Source organism: Triticum aestivum, chromosome 2A, assembly GCF_018294505.1.
Source record: "Triticum aestivum cultivar Chinese Spring chromosome 2A, IWGSC CS RefSeq v2.1, whole genome shotgun sequence".
NCBI lineage: Eukaryota > Viridiplantae > Streptophyta > Magnoliopsida > Poales > Poaceae > Triticum > Triticum aestivum.
The window spans coordinates 523846280-523871577 of NC_057797.1; positions in this window are offsets into that span (position 1 = coordinate 523846280).

Sequence of the window (25298 nt, forward strand, 5' to 3'; positions counted from 1 at the left end):
CACGGTACGGCCCATCTTCATCAGCAACCACTCAAGACCCTTGTGAGGGGCCAAGCCTCGCGAGGAAGACGACATAGGGCCTCCTCAGGGGCAGCTTCACTAGGATGGCTCCCGAGGAGCGGAGATATCAAGGTGGGAGGCACCTCGCGAGGTTCGCGTGATGTGAGCCATGATAACCGAAGCCAGGCGGGCGCCAGCGGGCGCAGAGTGCCAGTTTCCTCTTTGGTGCTAAAGGGGCAGGTGCAAGCGAGGAGTCCCAAGGCATCAGGCAAAGGTTTCCATATCGGTGCAATGAGACCAAGACCAGCAGGACGGTAGGACGGAGGTCACCGCGGAGCCCACAGCTGCATCACCACCAGAGCCTTTGGTAGGCGAAGACCACCTTTTGTCAGGATAACTTGTACTGGTTGTCTCCCTTCAAAATTGGCCGTTGTGGGATCCCTTCTCGCCTAATAGTTGGGGAGAGGATCAGGGCCTCTATAAATAGGGCTAGCCACCACCACAGCAGGGACGGATCATTCGGACCATCCTCAGACACACTAGCTCATCGAGCTCAAGAGCACCTCTCCTCAGGAGGTTGTTCATCCACTGTACTAATTCATCCTCAGCCCACGAGGCAATCCACCACACCACACTAGAGTAGGGTGTAAGGGCGTATTTATCCCTTAGTTGTTTTGGTGATTGATGACAATGCATTTGCGGACTAATCGTGTGCACTGAGTATTTCAGACATATCATGACTAGGCACAAGACGATTTGATGCCCCTCGAAGACTGTTGAAGACGGTGTTTCTCTATGTTTCTTTTCGGTGGATTTGAGTCGTAGGAAAGCCATACTATTAAGAGAGGCTCCGCGTTGGAAAGGTTAGGGTGGAATCATCACGTACACGTCTACTCCTTTTGCACCACCTTTCCTTTGACTCTTTGGAGCATCCTCCGCTTATCCGTGTTTCTACGAAATGAAGAACTTCTAGTGTTGTTGTTCTGAGGCACGCGGTAGTACTGCTCTTTGGAGCGGTAGTACCGCGGGGCCTTGCGGTAGTACCGGCCGTAGGTGCGGTAGTACCGCAGGTGCTCACGGTAGTACTGCTTCTTGGGAGCGGTAGTACCGTGGCCTCAGGCCAGGCTCAGCCGCTCCAACGGTTGTAGGGGCAGATGTAATTTTTTACATCCACGCCCTACGCGGTAGTACCGCCCCATGGGTGCGGTAGTACCATGAGCCCTGGCCTGGCACAGCAACATGAGCGGAAGTAAGGCGGATGTACTTTTTTTACATCCGTGCCCTACGCGGTAGTACCGCTCCAGGCTTGCGGTACTACCGTGTCAGATTTTTGCACAGATTCAACTCAGCAGAAGTTGCCACGGATGTATTTTTATATGTCCGTGCCTTCCCATATCTGGACTATCTTTGCCTTGCGGTAGTACCACAAAGGGGAGCGGTAGTACCGCACCAGCGGTTCTACCGCCCTCTGCTTCATCGCATTAGGGTTGGTTTGGTTCCTGCTGCATGGGCGGTAGTACCGCGGTGCCTCGCGGTAGTAGCATGTGCCCTAGCGGTAGTATTGCATCCCCGGTGCGGTAGTACCATGCTTCACAGGCTGAGATGGTGGATAACTGTTGTATTTGTTCTTCCACTATATAAGTGGTGTCTTCTTCTCCGAGTTGACCACCTCTTCCACCCCTAAGCTCCATTTTTGCCTGATCTCTCTCCCTAGCAAATCAAACTTGTTGATTCTTTAGGGATTGGTTGAGAAGGCCTGATTCACACTTCCACCAAGAGAAATTTGATTCCCCCACTAATCCCTTGTGGATCTTGTTACTCTTGGGTGTTTGAGCACCCTACACGGTTGAGGTCACCGTGGAGCCATATTCCATTGTGGTGAAGCTTCGTGGTGTCGTTGGGAGCCTCCAATTAAGTTATGGAGATAGCCCCAACATTGTTTGTAAAGGTCCGATTGCTGCCTCCAAGGGCACCAATAGTGGAATCACGGCATCTCGCATTGTATGAGGGCGTGAGGACAATACGGTGGCCCTAGTGGCTTCTTGGGGAGCATTGTGCCTCCACACCGCTCCAACGGAGATGTACTTCCCCTCAAAAGGAAGGTACTTTGGTAACACATCCTCGTCTTCACCGGCTCCACTCTTGGTTATCTCATGCCTTTACTTGTGCAAGCTTATTTGCATTATATCCCTTGCTTGCTTGTGTGCTTGTTGTTTTTGCATCATATAGGTTGCTCACCTAGTTGCATATCTAGACAACCTACTTTGATGCAAAGTTTAAATTGGTAAAGAAAAGCTATAAATTGTTAGTTCCCTATTCACCCCCCTCTAGTCAACTATATCGATCCTTTCAATTGGTATCAGAGCCTCGTCTCTTTATTAAGGACTTTACCGTCCGAAGAGTATGGTTGACACCGTATACGGTGAGGAGGAGCATTGCGATGCGAATCCGTTCTCGTCTATGGCCGATGGGGGAACCGCGGTCTCTCGTGAGGAATTCAATGTGGCTTTGGACACATTGAAAACCTCCATGATACCGAGGTTGAAAGCATGTTTAATAAATTCTTAGAAGGGCTTACACTATCTACCACACCTATGAAAGTGGGTGATCCCACTAACAAGGTGACGGATGCTAACTCCGACAAGGGGGAATCTACTAGTGAAAAGGCTCCTTCTTCTAGTGGTAAAATTGGCAACGGCATCTTTGCCCATGTGGAACCTCCACTTACTTATGGCGGACCGATTCCTTCCACTCATTTGAATAATGCCGGTCCTCCCCCTAAGATTGTGAAAATGAGGACTTTGATTCTTGGGTTTATCGCTTTAAGCGTCATTTGAACCATGTTAATACTAAAATTTGGAGAATCATTGAAGAAGGTTTTTATCCACATGACCGAAGCAACCTCACCCCTAGAGAAGCCGCGGATAACGAATTCAATGAGAATGCTCTCTTCATCATCCAAGATGTAGTTCCACCCGAATATCTCGCTCATCTCCGGCCCTTCATCGTGGCCAAGGATGCATGGCACCATGTTGTTTCCCTCTATAGGGGAAGCGCAAGCATTTAACGCTCCAACTATGAAGTGGTGTATGAAGTGGTGCAAGATGAAGCCGATGAGTTCGCAATGAAAGAAGGTGAAGAACATCGTGAGCTTTGTCAGAGATTAACTACTCTCGCGGTCTCACTCCGAGATCACGGGAGCAAGGATACGGATGACAATTGGATCAAGCGCAAATTCCTCAAGGCCATGATGCCTTACCACAAGGCCATGTCCTCCGTCATTCATCAATGGCCGGACTTCCACACCTTGTCCTCAAGTGAGGTGTTGGATGAGTTTGTGGCTATGAGTATCTTGGACAAGACCGACAATGTGGTGTTACACTCTCAAAGAGCAAAGAAGCCCAACCTTGCCTTGAAGGACAAGGTTAGTGTGGAAGAAGAGGATGAAGAGGAAGAAGAGGAGAGAGATCCCGATGATACAAAATATGCTTATCATGAGCACATGGCTCTCACTTCAAGGCAATTTTGGAACAAGAAGAACACAAGGTCCAACTTCAACAAGAACAACTCAAGTGGAGCAAAGGGCAAGCCTCGTGTGAGGACATGCTACAATTGTGGCAATGTGAGTCACTTTGTTGCGGAATGCCCATATGAGAAGAAGGAAAACAATGGTGGCAAGCTCATCCGAAAAGACAAGGCCAAGTCTTTCCCCAGCAAGAGCAACTTCACCAAGAAGACCCCTCCCAAGGTGATGGTGGCACAAGAAGAGTACAATGAGGACGATGATGATGAAGACGGTGAGTCAGTGGCCTCCGTTGCCATTAGAACAACTCCATGGGTGTCTCTTTTCGACTCACCCAATGAGAACATCACCACCAAGTGCCTCATGACCAAAGCCACCAACAAGGTAACCCCCAACATCAAAACTACCATCATTACCAATCCTTCCTTGACAGATTGCATTCATGAACATGAGGGGCATAACAAGGAGGAAAATGAATTTGATTCCTTTATGAGTAAGCTCAAGGGTAAATCCAAGAAGCACTTCATTGCTCTCTTGGAACAACTTGGTGAAGCCAATGACATGATCAAGGCTCATGAAGATACCATATCTAAGAAGGAGGGGCATAGTCGTGACTATGTCGATGAGATTTCAGATCTCTCTAATGCTCTTGAGGAAGAGCGCGGTCATTGTTTGGCTCTTGAGGAGTCGTACAACGATGATCATGCTAAACTAAAGAAAGATCTTGATCATGCTCTTGTTGTATCTCATGTGCTAAACTCCGAGAAGGCCAAGCTTGGGGTTGATCTTGCTAGACTCAAAGAGGAGTTTTACTTACTTGACAAGGCTCACAAGGTCTTGAAGGGTGCTCATGCTAGCCTCAAAGAGTCTCATGATCAACTCCAAGTAAAGCTAACCAAGGAGAAAGCCACTTTTGCTCATATGGTCTTGATTGATAATGCAAATGCTACTAACCCATGTTGTGAGCACATGCATCTTGTTGAGGAGAATGCAAAGTTGAAGGAGCAACTTGAGAAAGGCCTTGTGTCATGCATACAAGGCGAGAGTAATCTCAATGACCTTTTGAGCAATCAAAAGGAAGTTGTGGCCAAGGAATATATTGGGTACGTGCCCAAGTCCAAGAACAAGAAGAAGAATGACAAGGTCAAACTACCTCCTCCTCTCAAGCAAACCTTTGTGAAGGAGGGAGAGGGTGCTTCTAAGGAGAATAATAAGAACAATGTGAAGGTTAGTGATGCCAAGAAGGGCAATGCTACCCCTACCAACAAAGACGACGACTTTAACCCTTCTTATGTGTTATGCCGTGCTAGTGATGGACATGTTTATGCCAAATTTGTTGGTCCTTCTTATGAGTACATTGAATGGTCTATTTGGGTTCCTAAGACCCTTGTTACAAACATCAAAGGACCCATTACAAAATGGGTACCTAAATCCAAGTATTGATCTCCTATAGGTGTTTGCTTCCGGTGGGGGATCATGGTTGCTCGATAGTGGAGCCACTAATCATATGACCGGAAGCAAGGACTTGGTGGTGGATGTACACAAGATTCCATCTATGCCCACCAATGTCGAGTGGGGTGATGCCTCATTATCTATGGTATTGGGACTTTGCAAGGTTGTCATTTCTCATGATCTCACAATCGAGAAGGTCATGCTTGTTGAGTCCCTTGCATACAATTTACTTTCCGTTCATCAACTTGCACTCATGGGCTTTGCCACTTTCTTTGATATTGATACCGTGGCCCTCTTGTGGAGCAAGACTCTTAAAGTAGCCTTTGTTGGGCATGTCGAGAATGGTCTCTATGTGATTAACTTTTCGGAGCGACCCACTAAGACCGCGACAAGCCTAATGGCTAAAGTTGACGTGGGATGGCTTTGGCATCACCGTTTAGCCCATGTCAATATGAGATCTTTGCAAAGTCTTCTCAAGGGTGACCATGTCTGTGGACTAACAAATGTTAGTTTTGCTAAAGATCGTGCTTGCAGTGCTTGTATCGAAGGAAAGCTACATAAAAATGCTCACCCTCCCATGACTATCATTTACTCGAAGAGGCCTTTGGAGATCCTTCACTTGGATCTCTTTGGGCCTCCATCCTTTGATAGTCTTGGGGGTAGAAAGTATTGCTTGGTGATTATGGATGATTGTTTAAGATACACTTGGGTATATTTCTTCAAGAGGAAGAGCGAGACCTAAAAAACCATCATTGACTTTGCAAATGAAGCTCAACATCAACACAATGCAAAGATCTTGACAATAAGAAGTGACAACAGCACCGAGTTCAAGAACTACACCTTGGATGAGTTTCTTAGTGATGAGGGGATCAAGCATCAATATTCTGCACCGTACAACCCTCAACAAAATGGTGTAGTGGAGAGGAAGAACCAGACGTTGATGGATGCGACAAGGACCATGATGGCGGAGTTCAAGTCTCCATACAACTTTTGGGCCAGAGCCATCAACACCGCATGTCATGCATCCAATCGGCTCTATCTCCGCAAAGGCTTGAACAAGACTCCATATGAGATTCTCACCGGTAACAAGCCCAACCTCAAGTACTTCTGGGTGTTCGGGTGTAAGTGTTTCATTCTCAAGAAAGGTGTTCAGTTGTCTAAATTTGAGGGTAGAGCTTATGAGAGCATATTTGTTGGTTATGCTACAAACTCTCATTCTTACCGTGTCCTCAATAAGTCCGCGAGACTTATTGAGGAGACATTTAACGTGGAGTTTGATGAGAATAACGGCTCCCAAGTGGAGAAAAGGGGCACTTGTGATGTAGGTGATGAAATTCCTCCCCAAGCCATAAGAAGAATGGGTGTTGGTTTTATCCTAGCCATTGAGGATCCCCTTGTGGCCGAAGGAGAAGGACAATGTTCCACTCACGTGGAGCCATCACCAACCCAAGGCCCACATGCTTCCGAAGAACAAAGTGAAGGCCCTCAACCTCATGAACATGACCAAGGGAAAGATCATACTCAAGATGGTGTTGAATCCCCAAGTGATGCCCCAGATCAAGTTCTCTCATCCAAGCAAGTTCAAGATCAAGAGCAAGCTCAAGATCAAGAACAAGCTCAAGACGACGCTCAAGATGATCAAGTAACCGCTCCTCAACAATCTCCGGAGGATGAATTAGAGCGCCGTGCCGCCAAGATCGCATCCAGGCTATCCACCAAAGATCATCTCATGACAAATGTGCTTGGAAGCTTAATAAAGGGGGTAAGCACTCGTAGACAATTAGCAAACTATTGTGAACATAACGCGTTTGTCTCTTGTGTTGAACCCCAAAAGGTCTATGAGGCGCTCGAGGATCCGGATTGGCTTAATGCCATGCATGAAGAACTCAACAACTTTGAGCACAACAAGGTGTGGAGATTGGTGCCAAGGCCAACGGGGAACCATAATGTCATTGGAACCAAGTGGATATTCAAGAACAAGCAAGATTCTCATGGGATTATCATTCACAACAAGGCTCGTTTGGTAGCTCAAGGCTACTCCCAAGTCGAGGGTATCGACTACGGTGAAACCTTTGCTCCCGTTGCTCGCCTTGAATCCATTCGCATGTTGATTGCTTATGCTTCTCATCATAACTTTAAGTTACAACAAATGGATGTGAAGAGTGCTTTTCTTAAAGGTCCTATTAATGAGTTGGTGTATGTCAAGAAACCCCCCGGGTTCGAGGATCCCTATTTTCCCGATCATGTGTACCAACTCGATAAGGCACTCTATGGCATTAAGCAAGCCCCACATGCGTGGTATGACCACCTTACCGAGTTGTTGCAAGATCGCGGTTTTGAAATTGGGAAAATTGACCCCACTCTTTTTATTAAGAAGGTCAAAGGGGAGTTGTTTGTGTGCCAACTATATGTTGATGATATTATCTTTGGTTCCCCTAATAAAGTCTTCAATGAGGAATTTGCCGCTCTCATGACCTCCAAGTTCAAGATGTCCATGATGGGATAGTTGAAGTTCTTTCTTGGGTTCGAGGTCAAGCAAAGAAGAGAAGAAACCTTCATCAACCAAGACAAATACACTCAAGACATGCTCAAGACATTCAAGCTAAGTGATGTCAAGCCGGCTTCCACTCCAATGCCCGTCAAAGGCCAACTTGACATAGATCCGAATGGTAAAGTGGTGGATCAAAAGGTATATCACTCCATGATTGGATCATTTGAAAGTGCAACTATCCCTGGGTGGTTTTGGTAATTCCTAACAACATATAGCTCATTGAGCTAACATTATTCCAAGATTAATATTTTAGGAAAAGCTCAATGAATGGCATGGCATGGGTGAGGAAAGTGGATCCCTCAAAATTCTATGGACAAAAAGTTTGGCTCAAGCTTCAAGATCAAGACTCTACATTTTATATTTTAATGATCCAAGATCACATTGAGTCTATAGGAAAAGCCAATACTATCAGGGAGGGATGAGGTGTTTCTTAATGGCTTGCTTGCTCAAATTGCTTAGTGATATGCTCCAAAATCCTCAACTACCTTCCCACATCCACATTTGACCTAAACCAAAAGTCAAACTTGGCCCCACCGATTCTATCTATCCGGCGCCACCGAGTTTCAAATGTCATAGCCACTGCCACAAACCCTAGGAAAATCGGTTTCACCGATAGGGATCTCGGTCTCACCGAGATGGGATTGTAATCTCTCTGTTGCCCTTCGTAACGTTTCGGTCTTACCGAGATGAGCGATCGGTCCCACCGAGATTGCAATGTAAACTCTCTGTTTCCCTTTTGTAACATTTCGGTCTCACCGAGATGAGCGAATCGGTCCCACCGAGTTTACCTGACCAACTCTCTGGTTAGCTTATTACCAAAATCGGTCCCACCGAGTTCATGTAATCGGTCACACTGAGATTACGTTATGCCCTAACCCTAACCATATCGGTCCTACCGAGTTGCATCTCAGTCCCACCAAAAACCCTAACGGTCACTAGGTTTGCTGAATCGGTCCGACCGAGTTTAACCATTCGGTCCCACCGAGTTTGGCAAATTGTGTGTAACGGTTAGATTCTGTGTGGAGGCTATATATACCCCTCCACCCACTCTTCATTCGTGGGGAGAGAGCCATCAGAACATACCTACACTTCCAATACACATTTTCTGAGAGAGAACCACCTACACTTGTGTTGAGGTCAAGATATTCCATTCCAACCATATGAATCTTGATCTCTAGCCTTCCCCAAGTTGCTTTCCATTCAAATCTTCTTTCCACCAAATCCAAATCCTGTGAGAGAGAGTTGAGTGTTGGGGAGACTATCATTTGAAGCACAAGAGCAAGGAGTTCATCATCAACACACCATTTGTTACTTCTTGGAGAGTGGTGTCTCCTAGATTGGCTAGGTGTCACATGGGAGCCTCCGACAAGATTGTGGAGTTGAACCAAGGAGTTTGTAAGGGCAAGGAGATCGCCTACTTCGTGAAGATCTACCGCTAGTGAGGCAAGTCCTTCGTGGGCGACGGCCATGATGGAATAGACAAGGTTGCTTCTTCATGGACCCTTCATGGGTGGAGCCCTCCGTGGACTCACGCAACTGTTACCCTCCGTGGGTTGAAGTCTCCATCAACGTGGATGTACGATAGCACCACCTATCGGAACCACGACAAAAACATCTGTGTCTCCAATTGCGTTTGAATCCTCCAAACCCTTCCCTTTACATTCTTGCAAGTTGCATGCTTTACTTTCCGCTGCTCATATACTCTTTTGCATGCTTGCTTGAATTGTGTGGAGATTGCTTGACTTGTTCTAAGATAGCTAAAATCTGCCAAGAACTAAAATTGGGAAAAGGCTAGATTTTTATTTGGTCAAGTAGTCTAATCACCCCCCCCTCTAGACATACTTTCGATCCTACAAGTGGTATCAGAGCTTTGGTCTCCATTTGCTTTGATTTCCATAGCTTTTGGTGGTCATAGACTTGGTTTCACAACCTAGGAGAGTATGGCGTCTAGCAAGGGAAATTATCACCGTAGAGGTCCTTACTTTGATGGTACTAATTTTGCTAGTTGGAAGCATAAGATGAAAATACATATTCTAGGACATAACCCCGCCGTTTGGGCTATTGTGTGTGTTGGCTTGCAAGGTGAATTCTTTGATGGGAGAGAACCGAATAGTGAAGCTACCACGGATGAGTTGAAGATGCTACAATACAATGCTCAAGCTTGTGATATCCTCTTCAACGGATTGTGCCCCAAAGAATTCAACAAAATCAGCCGTCTTGAGAATGCAAAGGAAATTTGGGATACTTTGATTGACATGCATGAAGGTACTGACTCCATCAAGGAATCCAAGTTGGATGTGCTTCAAAGTCAACTTGACAAGTTCAAAATGAAGGATGGTGAAGGTGTCGCTGAAATGTACTCTAGGCTTGCTCTTATCACAAATGAGATTGCCGGCTTAGGGAGTGAAGAGATGACTGATAGATTCATCATCAAGAAGATCCTAAGAGCCTTGGATGGAAAATATGATACCGTGTGCACATTGATCCAAATGATGCCCAATTACAAAGATCTCAAGCCAACGGAAGTCATCGGAAGAATTGTTGCTCATGAGATGTCACTCAAGGATAAAGAGGAACTTCACAACAAATCAAGTGGTGCTTACAAAGCCTCATGTGAAGCCCCCACATCATCGAGTGAGAAACAAACCTTCAATGAAGAATTGAGCTTAATGGTGAAGAACTTCAACAAGTTCTACAAGAGTAGAAGCGAAGAGAGAAGCTCCAAATCAAGGTCGTACAATGACAAAAGATCTTCTAGTCGAGAGCGAAACTGCTACAATTGTGGAAGGCCCGAACACTATTCCAATGAGTGTACGGACCCCTACAAGAGAAGAGAAGATTCTCCCAAGAGAAGAAGTAGAAGAGAAGAATCACCATCTAGAGAAAGAAGGAGTAGAGATGATCATTTTGAACGAAGACCCTCACGGAGAAGCAAGGATTCGGAAAGAAAGGACAAGTCATCAAGGAGCTACACAAAACGAAGACACCAAGCTCATGTTGGTGAATGGGTATCCGGCTCCGACTCCGACAACCACTCCGAGAGAAGCTATCACTCCGACTCCGAATATACTCAAGATGAAGGTGTTGCCGGTCTAGCACTTGTGACAACCAACTCCTACGACATATTTGACTCACCAAATGAAGGAGTTGGAACATGCTTCATAGCTAAAGGCCCAAAGGTATCACACCCCGAGTATGTTGATTTCAATAGTGATGAAGATGACTTGTTAGGTGATGATGATTTACTTGTTGACAACTCTAGTGATGAATACTATGATGAAACGTCAATTAATCATGCTAATCAAGATAAAACGAATGACAATGATAAGGAGAAGATTGAGTCTCTAACTAAAGAACTAAACACTATTAAGTTAGCTCATGAAACTATCTTAGGAGATCATCGAGAACTTTTAAGGACTCATGAGAAATTGCGCTTTGAAAAGCTCAACCTTGAGCAAGTGCATGTGTTCTTAAAAGCAATCAATGATGATCTTCGCAAGAAAAATGTTCTTCTTACATTGCCAAGCCTTTACTCTTATCCACTTACATGCCTCAAGTCAAGTCTAGTAACAACAACAAGAAAGATTCTTCCTCTAGTAGTAACAATAATCATGCTAAATCCAATATTGTTGCTTCTAGTAGTTCTCTTGATTCCACTAATGATTCTCTTAGCCAAATTACACTTGAGCAAGAAAATAGCTTATTGAAGGGAATTATAGAGAAAGGTGTTTACAAGAGCCTTGCCAGAAGTAAGCAATTCGAGGAAATTGTACGCAAGCAAGGAATGCACCGAAAGAATCAAGGTGTTGGTTTTGAACGAAAGTTCAATGCCAATGGAGTTGAGTGGGAAGAAGATCAATACCCCAAGACGAAGTTTGTTCCTCAACAAGAGAAGTATGATCCTACTTCTCTCAAAGGGACACAAGCTCAAGATGATCTTCCACCAAAAGACCACAGAGTGAGGAAATTGATGCATTTGAAGAAGCTCCTAAGGCCTTGGTCAAGTGGGTTCCCGAGACTACTTCAAGTTCCACTTCATCAAGTATAACTACAACACCGAGGATTCCCATCAAGATGGTGTGGATCCTGAGGTAGAAGAACTAGAGAGTTCTTGAGGGTGACTCCGCCAACATACTTCACTCTTATCATCTTGGCAAGAACAAGTGCAATCAACCTCCATATCTTGCACTAGTTCAAGGAGCCACAAACCCTCTTGTTGGTAAGACAAGGGACAAGGTAACCTAAAAGCTTTCATAGACATCATCTTGTGTGTGCATCACTCTATGTCTATGGATATCCGTGTTTGTTCCTTGTGGGACTAACCTGTGTAGGTATAGAAAGTGCAACTCACTCCAATAGATAGCTCCAAATGATCTACATCAACATTGAGCATCCACATATTCAACATATACATGAAGTCATCATCGACAAAACCCAAGGTTAGTTCATCCCTCTTAGGGGGGATCTCACATCTAGGGGGAGCTTTACTCTAAGAATTGAGCTAAAGCACCTCTAATGGTGTGAACACAACAATGCTTTATGTAAAAGTGGTAACCCCACTTGTGCTTAAACGATGAGTATGACCTATGATCAAATGTTCTCATTTGACTCCTAAGTCAATATACTCATATATAGATGACCTAGTCATCGCAAATTGTTTGATAGATGCTAGAATTGGTTGTGCATGCTTTGCCACATATTTCAATTGCCATTTTATTGTGTGAGCATGTTGATTGCATATTTTACTCATTCGAGGACATCCACTTGTTGTTTTGATTGATTGGTTTTCTTTTCTTTTGCCAAGTGGATGGACAAGAATGCCTAAGAACCCTCTCTAGCTATCTATGCTTTTCTCGTCTCAAACTCTATTCATGCTGCATCACAAAATTTGATCAGGTCAGATTTGAACCACTCTGTGTGAGGAGCACTCAGAGTCCCCGATTCGTCATAGACTTAAACTTCCAAAACTTCTTTGTGTGTTTCGGTCTGACCGATTCCTCTATTTCGGTCATACCGAGATCACTAAGTCGATCTAGGTTTTCAATCTCGGTGTAACCGATTTGAACTTTTCGGTCACACCGAATTGCTGTAACTGTCAACAGTTATGCATCTCGGTGCCACCGAGGTGTTCCACTCGGTCACACCGACAGGGTCGGGCTATATATACTCACGGGCAAAATTTTGGAAATTTCTCCGAAACCCCTTCGCCCGCGCATAGCTCGCTCTGCCTCCTGGGTCTCCGGATCGTTCTCCTCATCGCCAGCCGCCTCCTGTCGCTGGTCTCCACCGCCGTCAACGGAATTCTTCCCCACCGTTGCCACCGCAGCGAGTTCATCGCCGAAGTAGGGTATGGACTCGATCACAGTGCTATCCCCGTCCGATTCCTAGCACATTGTGTTCATTATGATTCTTACCATGATTGAAATGCTTCTATCTAGTCAAAACACTCCGTAGATTAGAGTTGAATCAAAAATTTAGGGTTAGGTTTCCGCCGAAACCATCTCGGACCCACCGGGTTGCAGAACTCGGTTCCACCGATTCGGCCAAGGCCATTGCACATGTGGTTCTCGGTCTGACCGAGTTCAGGACTTTGTGAAACCCTAGCAGTCTCGGTGCCACCGAACTATGACTCGGTCTGACCAAGTTCACTAGTTTAGGTTCCAACAGCTGCTTTGGTATCACCGAGTTTGCAAATCGGTTAATCCGAAATGCTTTCTGTGGAAAACTAAAACTAAGTTTTTGACTCATTCTTTTGCAAAAACCTCTGCATTTTGTGATGCTCATCCACTCTATCTCATCTATATCTATTCAAAGGGTCTGTTGTCAGTGTTTGCAACATGTCTGACCAGAGTGACAGCCAGAACAGGTTAGAGGAGCAGGTTCACCTGAGTGAGGGCACTAGTCCTTCTAGCAGTTCAGATGATGGTAGCAGGAGCACCCCAAGCAATTTGCCAAAGGCTGCCACTAGAGCAAGCAAGAAGAAAACTTCAGAGTCTAAGGATGAAGACTATGTGGCCACTGAGGATGAGGCCACATCAAAGAAGAAAGTGGTTAAGAAGGAGTCCAGCTCAGCTGCAGTTAAGCCAGGAATGAAGATCAAAAGGCTAGCAGGAAGACAACCGATGTCTAAGGCCAGAGCATCCTCTCAAGCATCTTTGGAATCTCAACCCAAAGATCCTGCTACAGAAGGAAAGAAAAGGAAGGAAAGGGTCAAGAAGACCATGGCCAGAGTGATTGGAAAGGCTTCCATGATGGAAGAAGAAGAGGAAGAAGAGGTTGCTGCACCAGCACCCAAGGGACAGAAGCTTATGGGTGATGCTATCAGGACAGGGGCTGCATCATCAAAGCCCAAAGAAGCACCCAAAGCTGCCTCCAAGCCCAAGACTGCACCAAAGAGAAATAGCAGAAACATACCAACTGCTGAGAAGAACAAGGCCCCAGTGCCTGAGACTGTTGCTGAAGAAGAAGATGAAGAGCATGTTCTGAGAAAATTGAAGCCAAAAATTCCAGACCATAATGATGCTCATCCTGTGGCTAAGAATATGAAGATCAGGAGAGACTCAGGACTGAGGAAATGGAGAGAGACAGCTCCATATGCTACCAGGAGAAGGACTGCTATTGATTACATGTTCCACACAAAGGAACAACATGATTTCTATGAGACAGTGTTGTTGGACAAGAAGCCTATAGTGTGTGATATGAGGTGGGTCAACTGGACCTACATGAAGGAAAATGAGGAACACTATCCTGGTATGTTTGACAACTTCAGTGCTTGTGGAGTTGCAGACTTTGTTGGGCAGAAGCTCACAAAGTGGAATGAGGAGCTCATAATGCAATTCTACTCCACATCACACTTCTATCCAGATGGCAGGATAGTATGGATGTCCGAAGGTACAAGGTACCACTCAACTGTTGAGAAATGGGCAAATCTGATCAATGCTCCTAAGGAAGAAGAAGATGACTTGGATGTCTATGCCAAGAAGAAGATGGATCACAACTCTATGGCAAATATGTACAAGGAGATTCCTGAAGATGATCTTGAGACTCACCCGTTTGGGTCAGTAAAACACTTGCTATCAGGGCTGCCTACAATCAATTGGATCCTTAGGCACACTCTCTTGCCCAAGTCTGGTGATCACAGAATGATCAGAGGCCATGCAATTAACTTGCTACATATATTTGATGTGCCACAGAAGTTCAAGGTCATGAGCCTTATAGTTGAGACTATCAAGAGGACTGCAGCTGACCACAAAAGAAGTTGTGGATATGCCCCACAGATCCAGGAGTTGATAAACTCAAAGATGGCCACAAGCACATACTTGTTGGATAAGGAACACTTGCCTATCTATCCTGACTTCGAGGACAACCAAGTTGTGATGAATGAAGATGAACCCTCCTCAGTGCAAGCACAAGCAAAGAAGGAGAAGGCAAAGAAAGAGAAGGCTGCCAACATGCCAACTCAAGAGGAGGCATCCGAGTACTTTTTGAAAAGCAAGCACGACCAGCTTGGTTACTTGATAACATCATCTCTAAGGATTGAGAAGGGGTTGGCCACCCTAACTCAAAACCAGGAGAGCCTGGAAAGAATCGTGGAACAAAAATTCTATGATTTAGATGTCAAAGTAACTGAGATTCAGTCTGTTGTGGAGCAGCTACAGGATGACATGCAGGAGAGGAAGGGCAAGACAACCACTGATGCATTTGCCAGAGTGCCTCTATCTCAAAGATCTACTGCAGTGCATGTACCAGACACTAGAGCCACTTCATTTGCACCAGCTACAGCTTCAGTGCCACCAGCTCCAGCACCTACCCCATCAGCTCTGTCTACTTCGACTGAAGCCTTCGTCCTTGGAGTTCTCCGGACACCACCACCTGAAGACCAAGCCTGAGAGACGTTCTAGTGCTATGCATTTTCTATGAACTTTTTGGTAACTTGTTGCCAAAGGGGGAGAAAAATGTATAGACCATAGGCTTCGAGAGAGAGTGTTGCTTTTTATTCTCTCTTGCTTTGGTGGTTAAACTTTGTTTGTCTTTTGATTGCTTGAGATACTATGCTATTATCTGTGAGACATTGATGATCATGTGGTTGATCATAAGCTACACTTATGCTTGTTAGATGATATTATCTTACTTATCCTTATATGATCATTCACTTTGCTTGGTGATGAGTGCATGTATTTAATTCTTATCATTTTGAGAACTCCACCAAGATGTATGTGACATCGAAGAGTAACCCAAGATCCTAACTCATTGTGCATTTGCAGTCCAAAGCAAATCTTAAGATATGCACAAATTTAGGGGGAGCTCTTGCTTTTCACATACTTCTGAAAGCGACAATATCTTTCACTCTTATTATCATTTGTCGAAGCTTTGATCTATATGTTGTCATCAATTACCAAAAAGGGGGAGATTCAAAGTGCAACTATCCCTGGGTGGTTTTGGTAATTCCTAACAACATATAGCTCATTGAGCTAACATTATTCCAAGATTAATATTTCAGGAAAAGCTCAATGAATGGCATGGCATGGATGAGGAAAGTGGATCCCTCAAAATTCTAAGGACAAAAAGTTTGGCTCAAGCTTCAAGATCAAGACTCTACATTTTATATTTTAGTGATCCAAGATCACATTGAGTCTATAGGAAAAGCCAATACTATCAAGGAGGGATGAGGTGTTGCTTAATGGCTTGCTTGCTCAAATTGCTTAGTGATATGCTCAAAAATCCTCAACTACCTTCCCACATCCACATTTGACCTAAACCAAAAGTCAAACTCGGCCCCATCGATTCTATCTATCCGGCGCCACCGAGTTTCAAATGTCATAGTGTAACGCCCTCGATGCGACTATAGATCCCACGTGTCGAGGCACGACTTAGAGGCATAATCGCATTGAAGGCATATGTCGCAAGTTAGGCAATCTTCACAACATCCCATGTAATATAAATAACAATAAAGGGGAGATAACATAGTTGGCTTACACTCGCCACGTCAATCAAGTACATAAATAACATTACATCATCCAAACACTCATGGCCCGACTACGGCGCCAAAATAAAATAGAAACCAACAAGCGACACGGTCCCAATCACCCCCAACTGGGCACCAGTACTGATCTTCGGGAAAGGAAAGATAGTAACATTGAGAGACTTCGTCGAACTCCCACTTGAGCTCAAGTGCATCTCCTGGAACGGAATCATCAGGCCCTGCATCTGGTGTAATAGTAAACTGTGAGCCACAAGGACTCAGCAATCTCGCACCCTCGCGATCAAGACTAATTAAGCTTATAGGTAAGACAAGGTAAAATATGTGGAGCTGCAGCAGGCGTCTAGCAGATATGGTGGCTAACTTATTCGCAAAAGAGAGCGAGAAGAGGAGGCAAAGCGCGAGCGAGAAACTAGAGAGCAACCTGCGCAAACGTTACTCCAACACCGTGTCCACTTCCCGGACTCCGCCGAGAAGAGGCCATCACGGTAACACACACAGTTGATTCATTTTAATTAATTAAGGTTCAAGTTATCTATAACCGGACATTAACAAATTCCCATCTGCCCATAACCGCGGGCACGGCTTTCGAAAGTTCAAATCCCTGCAGGGGAGTCCCAACTTAGCCCATGACAAGCTCTCAGGGTCAACGAAGGAATAGACCTCCTGCCAAGACGTTCCGGTCAGACTCGGTATCTCGATTCTTCAAGACACTTCGACAGGTTAAAACAAGACCAGCAACACCGCCCGAATGTGCCGACAAATCCCGATAGGAGCTGCACATATCTCGTTCTCAGGGCACACTCAGATAGGTCAAGCTACGAGTAAAACCAACCCTCAAGTTTCCCCGAGGTGGCCCCGCGGGCTGCCCGGTTCGGACCAACACTCAGAGGGAGCACTGGCCCGGGGGGGTTTAAAATAAGATGACCCTCGGGCTCCGGAAACCCAAGAGAAAAAGAGGCTAGGTGGCGAATGGTAAAACCAAGGTTGGGCATTGCTGGAAAAGCTTTAATCAAGGCGAGCTATCAAGGGGTTCCCATTATAACCCAACCGCGTAAGGAACGCAAAATCCGGGAACATAACACCGATATGACGGAAACTAGGGCGGCAAGAGTGGAACAAAATACTAGGCGAGAGGCCGAGCCTTCCACCCTTTACCAAGTATATAGATGCATTAAGATAACAAGATAATATAATGATATCCCAACAAGTAAATAAATGTTCCAACGAGGAACGGCCTCCAATCTTCACCTGCAACTAGCAACGCTATAAGAGGGGCTGAGCAATGCGGTAGCATAGCCAATCAACGGTTTGCTAGGACATGGTGGGTTAGAGGTTTGACATGGAAATTTGGGAGGCTTGAAAGCAAGTGGTAGGCTTCATAGCATTGGCATAGCAAAAGAGCGAGCAAACTAGCATAGCAAAGATAGTAGTGATTTCGAGGGTATGATCATCTTGCCTGCACAGTTGTCAGAGTTGACTGGATCCTCGAAAGCAAACTCAACGGGCTCCTCGTTAGCGAACTCGTCTCCCGGCTCTACCCAAACAAGACAAACAGCAACAAGGATACAATCAACCACGTGCAAACTCAAACAACGCAATGCAAAGATGGTATGCTATGCGGGATGCGATGCGGGATGCAAAATGCAAGATATGAAAGGAAATGCATGAACTTGGCATCAACATGGAATTCCAAGTGTGCCGGAATCGCTTGAAAACGATATAAAGAACACCTGAATCGGAGTTACGGTTTGGAAATGGCAAGCGATTCAAAAATGACACCGGTCTGCGATTTACAGCAAGTAGCCATCTAAATGCAATGAGATGAACATGCTACAACATCCAAAAATGACAACAAAATACATGGCAGGGATGCATACAAGATGCTTAACAAAAGTCTAGCTCTGAGCTACGGCCAATTCATCCATTAACAGGTTCAAACAAGCATGGCAAAAATGCATATGACAAACAGATCTCAGACTTGGTGAAATTAACACTTGTCTGGAATTTCAGACCAGGTAGCCCTCTCCGGAGCCACAAAACTACATGCTACAGGGCCTGAACATGGCAAGGTAAAGCATGGCATGGAGATACTCAAAGAGCTTAACAAAAGTCCCTTAGTGACCTTGAGCCAAAAGGGATCAAAAAATACAATTGCAAGCATGTGAACGTAGCAAAAACATAATCAGTTTTCAGACTTAGTAAAAAACTGACACATGCTGAAATATAACTCAAGTAGGCATGTTTACAAGCTCGATGCACTCACTACGGTGCAAATCATGCCAAGATAAGCATACACCCATCAAGAAGGCACACAATGCAAGCTAGACATGGCAAGAACAATAGCATAGCATGCATGAATCAACTACAACATCAACGGCAAAATTGCAAACAAGTTGACAATCTTCCCAGATTCACAAAGTAGCAAAAGTAGAGCTCGATTGACTCAAGCTAGGGTGCTCCATAATTGCAAACAAAGACATGGATGGATAGAGCACTACAAGATTAACAAAACATCCTTACTGATCATCCTCAAAAGAGGCATGGATCACTAGGAAACAACGTGAACATATGGCATCATGAGATAAACAGATCAAGGACTTAGTGGAATTGCTAAGTCCCTGAAAACATAATTAGCAAGTGCACCACTTTGCAAGCTTGCACTAGTCACCACACACATCACAAAAATACATGGGTTGCACCTCTGGAAAGATGACAAAACTCCTAACAAAACATATATAGAGCATCAGGGCATAACATGCACACATTAATCATGGCAAAAATGACAAAAACCTAAAAGGAGTAGCAGATTTGACAATTAACTCAAGTAGCCCTCTTCTAACAGCATTTCGGGCATCAAGATGAGCTCAAAATAAAACAATGCAATGGAATGAAATGATGTACTCTCTGAGGTGAACATTTTGATATGCTATATGCATGAATCGGAGCTACAGATGCAAAGTTACGGAGCTACGAACAAGAGCACTTGAACTGAAAATATCTGGGACTTAGACGAATTTGACCTAGGGTTTTTTTTTGGATCTAGATCTCGCGCACGGAAATCGAGGAACTCCGGCGAGGAACTGTAGCTGCCGGAGAGGAGGAGGTTGCCGGCGACGAGGGGGAGGCCGGACGGCGGTGGCCGGCGGGCACGGACGCCGAGGTTGGCCGCGGGCGGCGCCTCGTGCGGCCGGCGGCGAGGGGCGGTGCCGCGGCGCAAAGGAGCGGCGAGGCGCTGGTGCGGCGGAGCGGCGACCGGGACGGCGAGCGGCGGCGGCGGGCCGGCGGCGCTGCGGTAGCGGCGGAGGAGAGGGCGGCGCGGGCGAGCCGGTGGAGGCGGGTGCGGCGTGGGCCTCGGGGGCCGGCCACGGGCCTCCCGGGCCGCGGCGGCAAGGTGGAACGGCGGCGCCACGTGGCAGCGCGTGACTGGGTGGTGGTGGCGGCGCGGACGCGTCCGGTCCGTCCGGACGTGTCCAGCGGCGGCGGAGGAGAAATTTAGGGTTCCGGGGGAAGAAGGAGATCCGAAAATCGGGGGGGGGGGGTGTTTAAATAGGCATAGAGGGAGCTAGGAGAGTCCAAATGAGGTGCGGTTTTCGGCCACGCGATCGTGATCGAACGCTCTAGATGATGGAGCAGAGTTAGGTGGGGTTTGGGCCAAATTGGAGGGGTGTTGGGATGCAACACACACGAGGCCTTTTCGGTCCCTCGGTTAACCGTTGGAGTATCAAACGAAGTTCAAATGATACGAGACTTGACATGCGGTCTACCGGTAGTAAACCAAGGCCGCTTGGCAAGTCTTGGTCCAATCCGCAAATGTTTAATCCCCTCAAACGAAATAAAGCTAGAAATGACCACCGAAGGAGAACGAAACGCCGGAATGCAAAACGGACAACGGGGAAGATGCTCGAACGCATGAGAGGAACACGTATGCAAATGCAATGCACATGATGACATGATAAGAGATGCATGACAACGACAACAACACACGGAGACAAAGACCCGAACCCGAGGAAATAAATTAACTTAACGCCAGAAACGACAAGAGTTGGAGTACAAATTGGGAAAGTTACATCCGGGGTGTTACACATAGCAACTGCCACAAACCCTAGGAAAAATCGGTTTCACCGATAGGGATCTCGGTCTCACCGAGATGGGATTGTAATCTCTCTGTTGCCCTTCGTAACGTTTCGGTCTTACCGAGATGAGCGATCGGTCCCACCGAGATTGAAATGTAAACTCTCTGTTTCCCTTTTGTAACATTTCGGTCTCACCGAGATGAGTGAATCGGTCCCACCGAGTTTACCTGACCTACTCTCTGGTTAGCTTATTACCAAAATCGGTCCCACCGAGTTTGTGTAATCGGTCACACCGAGATTACGTTATGACCTAACCCTAACCATATCGGTCCTACCGAGTTGCATCTCAGTCCCACCGAAAATCCTAACGGTCACTAGGTTCGCTGAATCGGTCCGACCGAGTTTAACCATTCGGTCCCACCGAGTTTGGCAAATTGTGTGTAACGGTTAGATTTTGTGTGGAGGATATACATACCCCTCCACCCACTCTTCATTCGTGGGGAGAGAGCCATCAGAAAATACCTACACTTCCAATACACATTTTCTGAGAGAGAACCACCTACACTTGTGTTGAGGTCAAGATATTCCGTTCCAACCATATGAATCTTGATATCTAGCCTTCCCCAAGTTGCTTTCCACTCAAATCTTCTTTCCACCAAATCCAAATCCTGTGAGAGAGAGTTGATTGTTGGGGAGACTATCATTTGAAGCACAAGAGCAAGGAGTTCATCATCAACACACCATTTGTTACTTCTTGGAGAGTGGTGTCTCCTAGATTGGCTAGGTGTCACTTGGGAGCCTCCGACAAGATTGTGGAGTTGAACCAAGGAGTTTGTAAGGGCAAGGAGATCGCCTACTTCGTGAAGATCTACCGCTAGTGAGGCAAGTCCTTCGTGGGCGATGGCCATGATGGAATAGACAAGGTTGCTTATTCATGGACCCTTCGTGGTTGGAGCCCTCCGTGGACTCGTGCAACCGTTACCCTCCGCGGGTTGAAGTCTCCATCAACGTGGATGTACGATAGCACCACCTATCGGAACCACGACAAAAACATTCGTGTCTCCAATTGCGTTTGAATCCTCCAAACCCTTCCCTTTACATTCTTCAAGTTGCATGCTTTACTTTCCGCTGCTCATATACTCTTTTGCATGCTTGCTTGAATTGTGTGGAGATTGCTTGACTTGTGATAAGATAGCTAAAATCTGCCAAGAACTAAAATTGGGAAAAGGCTAGATTTTTATTTGGTCGAGTAGTCTAATCACCCCCCTCTAGACACACTTTCGATCCTACATCCTTGCTTTACCTCTGTGCATCTAGACCGGATATCATGTTGAGTGTGGGAATTTGTGCACGGTTTCAAGCCGCACCTAAGAAAAGCCACTTTGTGGCGGTCAAGCGAATCTTTCGATATTTGGCTCATACCCCAAACTTTGGCTTATGGTATCCAAGAGGGTCTAACTTCAATCTTGTGGGCTATTCGGACTCCGATTGGGCGGGAGACAAAGTGGATAGGAAGTCCATTTCCGGAGGGTGCCAATTCCTTGGTTGCTTTTTGGTGAGTTGGACTTCCAAGAAGCAAAGTTGTGTGTCTCTGTCGTCAACCGAAGCGGAGTATGTGTCCGCCGGTAGTTGTTGCACACAACTTCTTTGGATGAGGCAAACTTTAAAGGATTACGGTGTCATTTGTGACAAAGTGCCTCTTTGGTGTGACAATGAAAGTGCCATCAAGATTTCTCTCAACCCGGTACACCACTTCAAGACGAAGCATAGTGAAATTTGTTATCACTTCATCCGGGTCACATTAGGCGAGGGGAGATCGAGCTCAACTATGACAACACTCATGATAATCTTGCAGTTATTTTCACGAAGCCCTTGGATGAAGCAAGATTTCGCGAGTTAAGGCATGAGCTAAATATCATTGATTCGAGAAATGTTGCTTGAACCCTTGCACAATCCACCACACTCAACTTGTTATCTTGTCTAGGTGTAGGCATGGACATAGGGGGAGCGGTGTTCTCTCAATGAACTCTCCCTCCCCTCATTATGCATAAATTGATCAACTCTTTCACATTAGCCATTGTTGATAGTACTTGTGCTTCAAAGACGAGTTTTGGTCATGGGCCCAAGGATAATTCTTCATGGTGTCATACCAATTGACTCAAACATAGGTGCCTCCGGCCACCGCCCTCTCTTTGGAGAGGTTGTGTTGCGTGTTTTGTCCTTGTTGTCTCTTGCCTTTCTTTCTTCGTGCCGAGCTTGAGTGTGTGGTCTCGTGGGTTAGCTCTTTGGTGTGTTCGTTCGCGTGAAGGTAGCAGTGCAAAGGCCTCTTTCTTCTTTTTTTTTGAAATGAGCATTTTATTGGGTTCATGGTACTACCATGGTTGGCCACGGTACTACCACAGGAGCTGCGCACGGTACTACCGCACCCAGCATGGCAGTAATTTTTAACTGTCGCCTGGGCAAGCAGTACTACCGCCCACGGCACGGTACTTCCGCCCAGGAGGTACTACTGCGATGATACGCGGTACTACCGCGCAGTCAAGAGCACATGGGGGTTAAGAGCAGGCAGGGGGAGTTCCAACTCCCCCATACTGTAACGCCCCGAGAACGATGTGCCAGGTGTCTTCCAGCTATTCGCTGTCATTGCCATGTCATTCGCTTGCGTGTTGCATCTTGTCATGTCATCATGTGAATTACATCATCATGTTTTCAAAACTTGCATTCATCCATGTTCTCCGAGTTCTCTCCGTTGTCCGTTCTGAGCCCAACCACACTTGCACGCGCCCACGGCTTGTCTGAAATAGTGTTTTATAAGTGGCCGGAAAATGTTCTCGGAATGGGTTGAAAGTTGGCATGCGGTGTTGTTATGTTTCCAGTAGGCCGCCTGCCAAATTTCATCGCATTCGGAGTTTGTTTGACTCCCCAATGATTAACTATAGAGACAATATAGTCGGTCTAACGTCGGACGTTTTCGGTCTTTGGAAACAGTCGCCGGGCCTCCCTCTCTTCTCTTCTCTCAGCTTGAGACCGTCTACACAGCCCACTACCTACCGCCAGATCCAACCTAAGCTCTCTCATCATCCGGCGGCCCTCCTCGCGCGCGCGTCCGATAGCTGTCCCGGGCCCGACCCGGACTATCGTTACCGTTGTGTCCGGAACATCCCCAAACATCTACAAAATATCACCGTTTTCTTATTTAGGCCCCCTAGCCTATTTTTCCCGACCGTCCTATTAGGATCGTAGAGACGGATTAGCCCCTACCCAAAATCCCCTGCTTTCTATATATAGTCCAACCCCTACTAAATCAAGCCAGCCCTAATTTCTAGGGGGTTTGTCCCATCGCCGCCGCCACTCCACAAAATCCCTCTTGGGATCCATCCCCTCCTCGATTTCACACCAGTCATCCAAATCCAGCCAATTCCATTGATCCATCCATCCACCGCTCCACCACCTCACCTCGACGACCGGCGCCGCTGCCGATGACCACCTCCAGGAGTTCCAGCGCCATGGCAATCCCAAGCTCGGCCCACGTGCCCCGAGGGAACGCACAAGGCTGTCCTCCTCGTTCCCGCACCTCTGCTTCGCCATGGATTGGCCTCATCGTCGCCCTCGTCCGAGAGCACCCGAGGCTCATGCCTCCTCCTCGTCGCCCGCGCCTACAGCTCCTCGCCGGAGCAGGCAACCAGACTGCATCACCAGGCCATGCCCTCCTTCTCCTCCTTCCCCGCTACTCTCTCTCTCTCTCTGAATCGCTCTCCCCATCCCGTTGTTCCTTGCAGGGAGCCATGGCCGCCAGCCACCGAAGCAGCAGCAGTCCCGAGCGTCGCCCGACCCTGCTTCCACCTCGTTTCTCACCGGAGGAAGCCCCACCACACCGTCCGCCGGCGCCCTGACCTCCTCATCGCCTGAGCGCCTACATAGAACCCGACAGGTTCCCGTCGCCATGGACGACCTCCTCGTCGCCCGTCCGTCACCTGAGACTCCGCAGCCGCGCCAAGTTCCTCGCCGTCGTCCTCGCCCTGCTGACCTCGCCGGAGACCTCCTGCGCCCACCTGAGTTCTTCGCGGGCCAAGTTCGCCGGCATCGCTCCCGCCGCCTGCGTCCTCTGCTTCCAGGACGAGGCGCCCGCTCGATCCACTAGCACGCGTTGACCGCGACAATGCTTGGGCCAACAGCCTCGAAGCCCAGATCCGGCCTACCTCTCCACCAACTGGGCCGAGGCCCATGGTGAGAGACCCCCCAGCCCCTCCTGTGCACTGATGGGACAACCAGATCCGGCCCATATCGTGTTTTTTACATAGAACGTTTTTCTTATATTTTCCCAGAGAACGTCAGTTTTACAGTATAGCCCCTCTAGTCCACGCATATGGTAACTCTCAATCCGTGCATCATATGTAAAAACTTTAAATATGAAAGTTGCTTAAAATTTCATCTAGTTTAATAATATGCCATTTTATTCCATGTTTGAATTGGTTAAATTGTTGTTTGCGTTTATTTTACTTAATCACATGCTAAAATGCTTTAATTCATAACTAATTAACCGTAGCTCCAAATTTAATAAACTTTATATGTAAATGGGGGGTGGAAAATGCCTAGTTTAACATGGTTGACTCACTTTGAATGTTTAATAGCTCTAAAATTGTGCTTAGGGCAGAACAGTACCAAACCTAGTATATGCATATGGGGATTTACCGGAATTGTTGTTCGTTGTTTCCG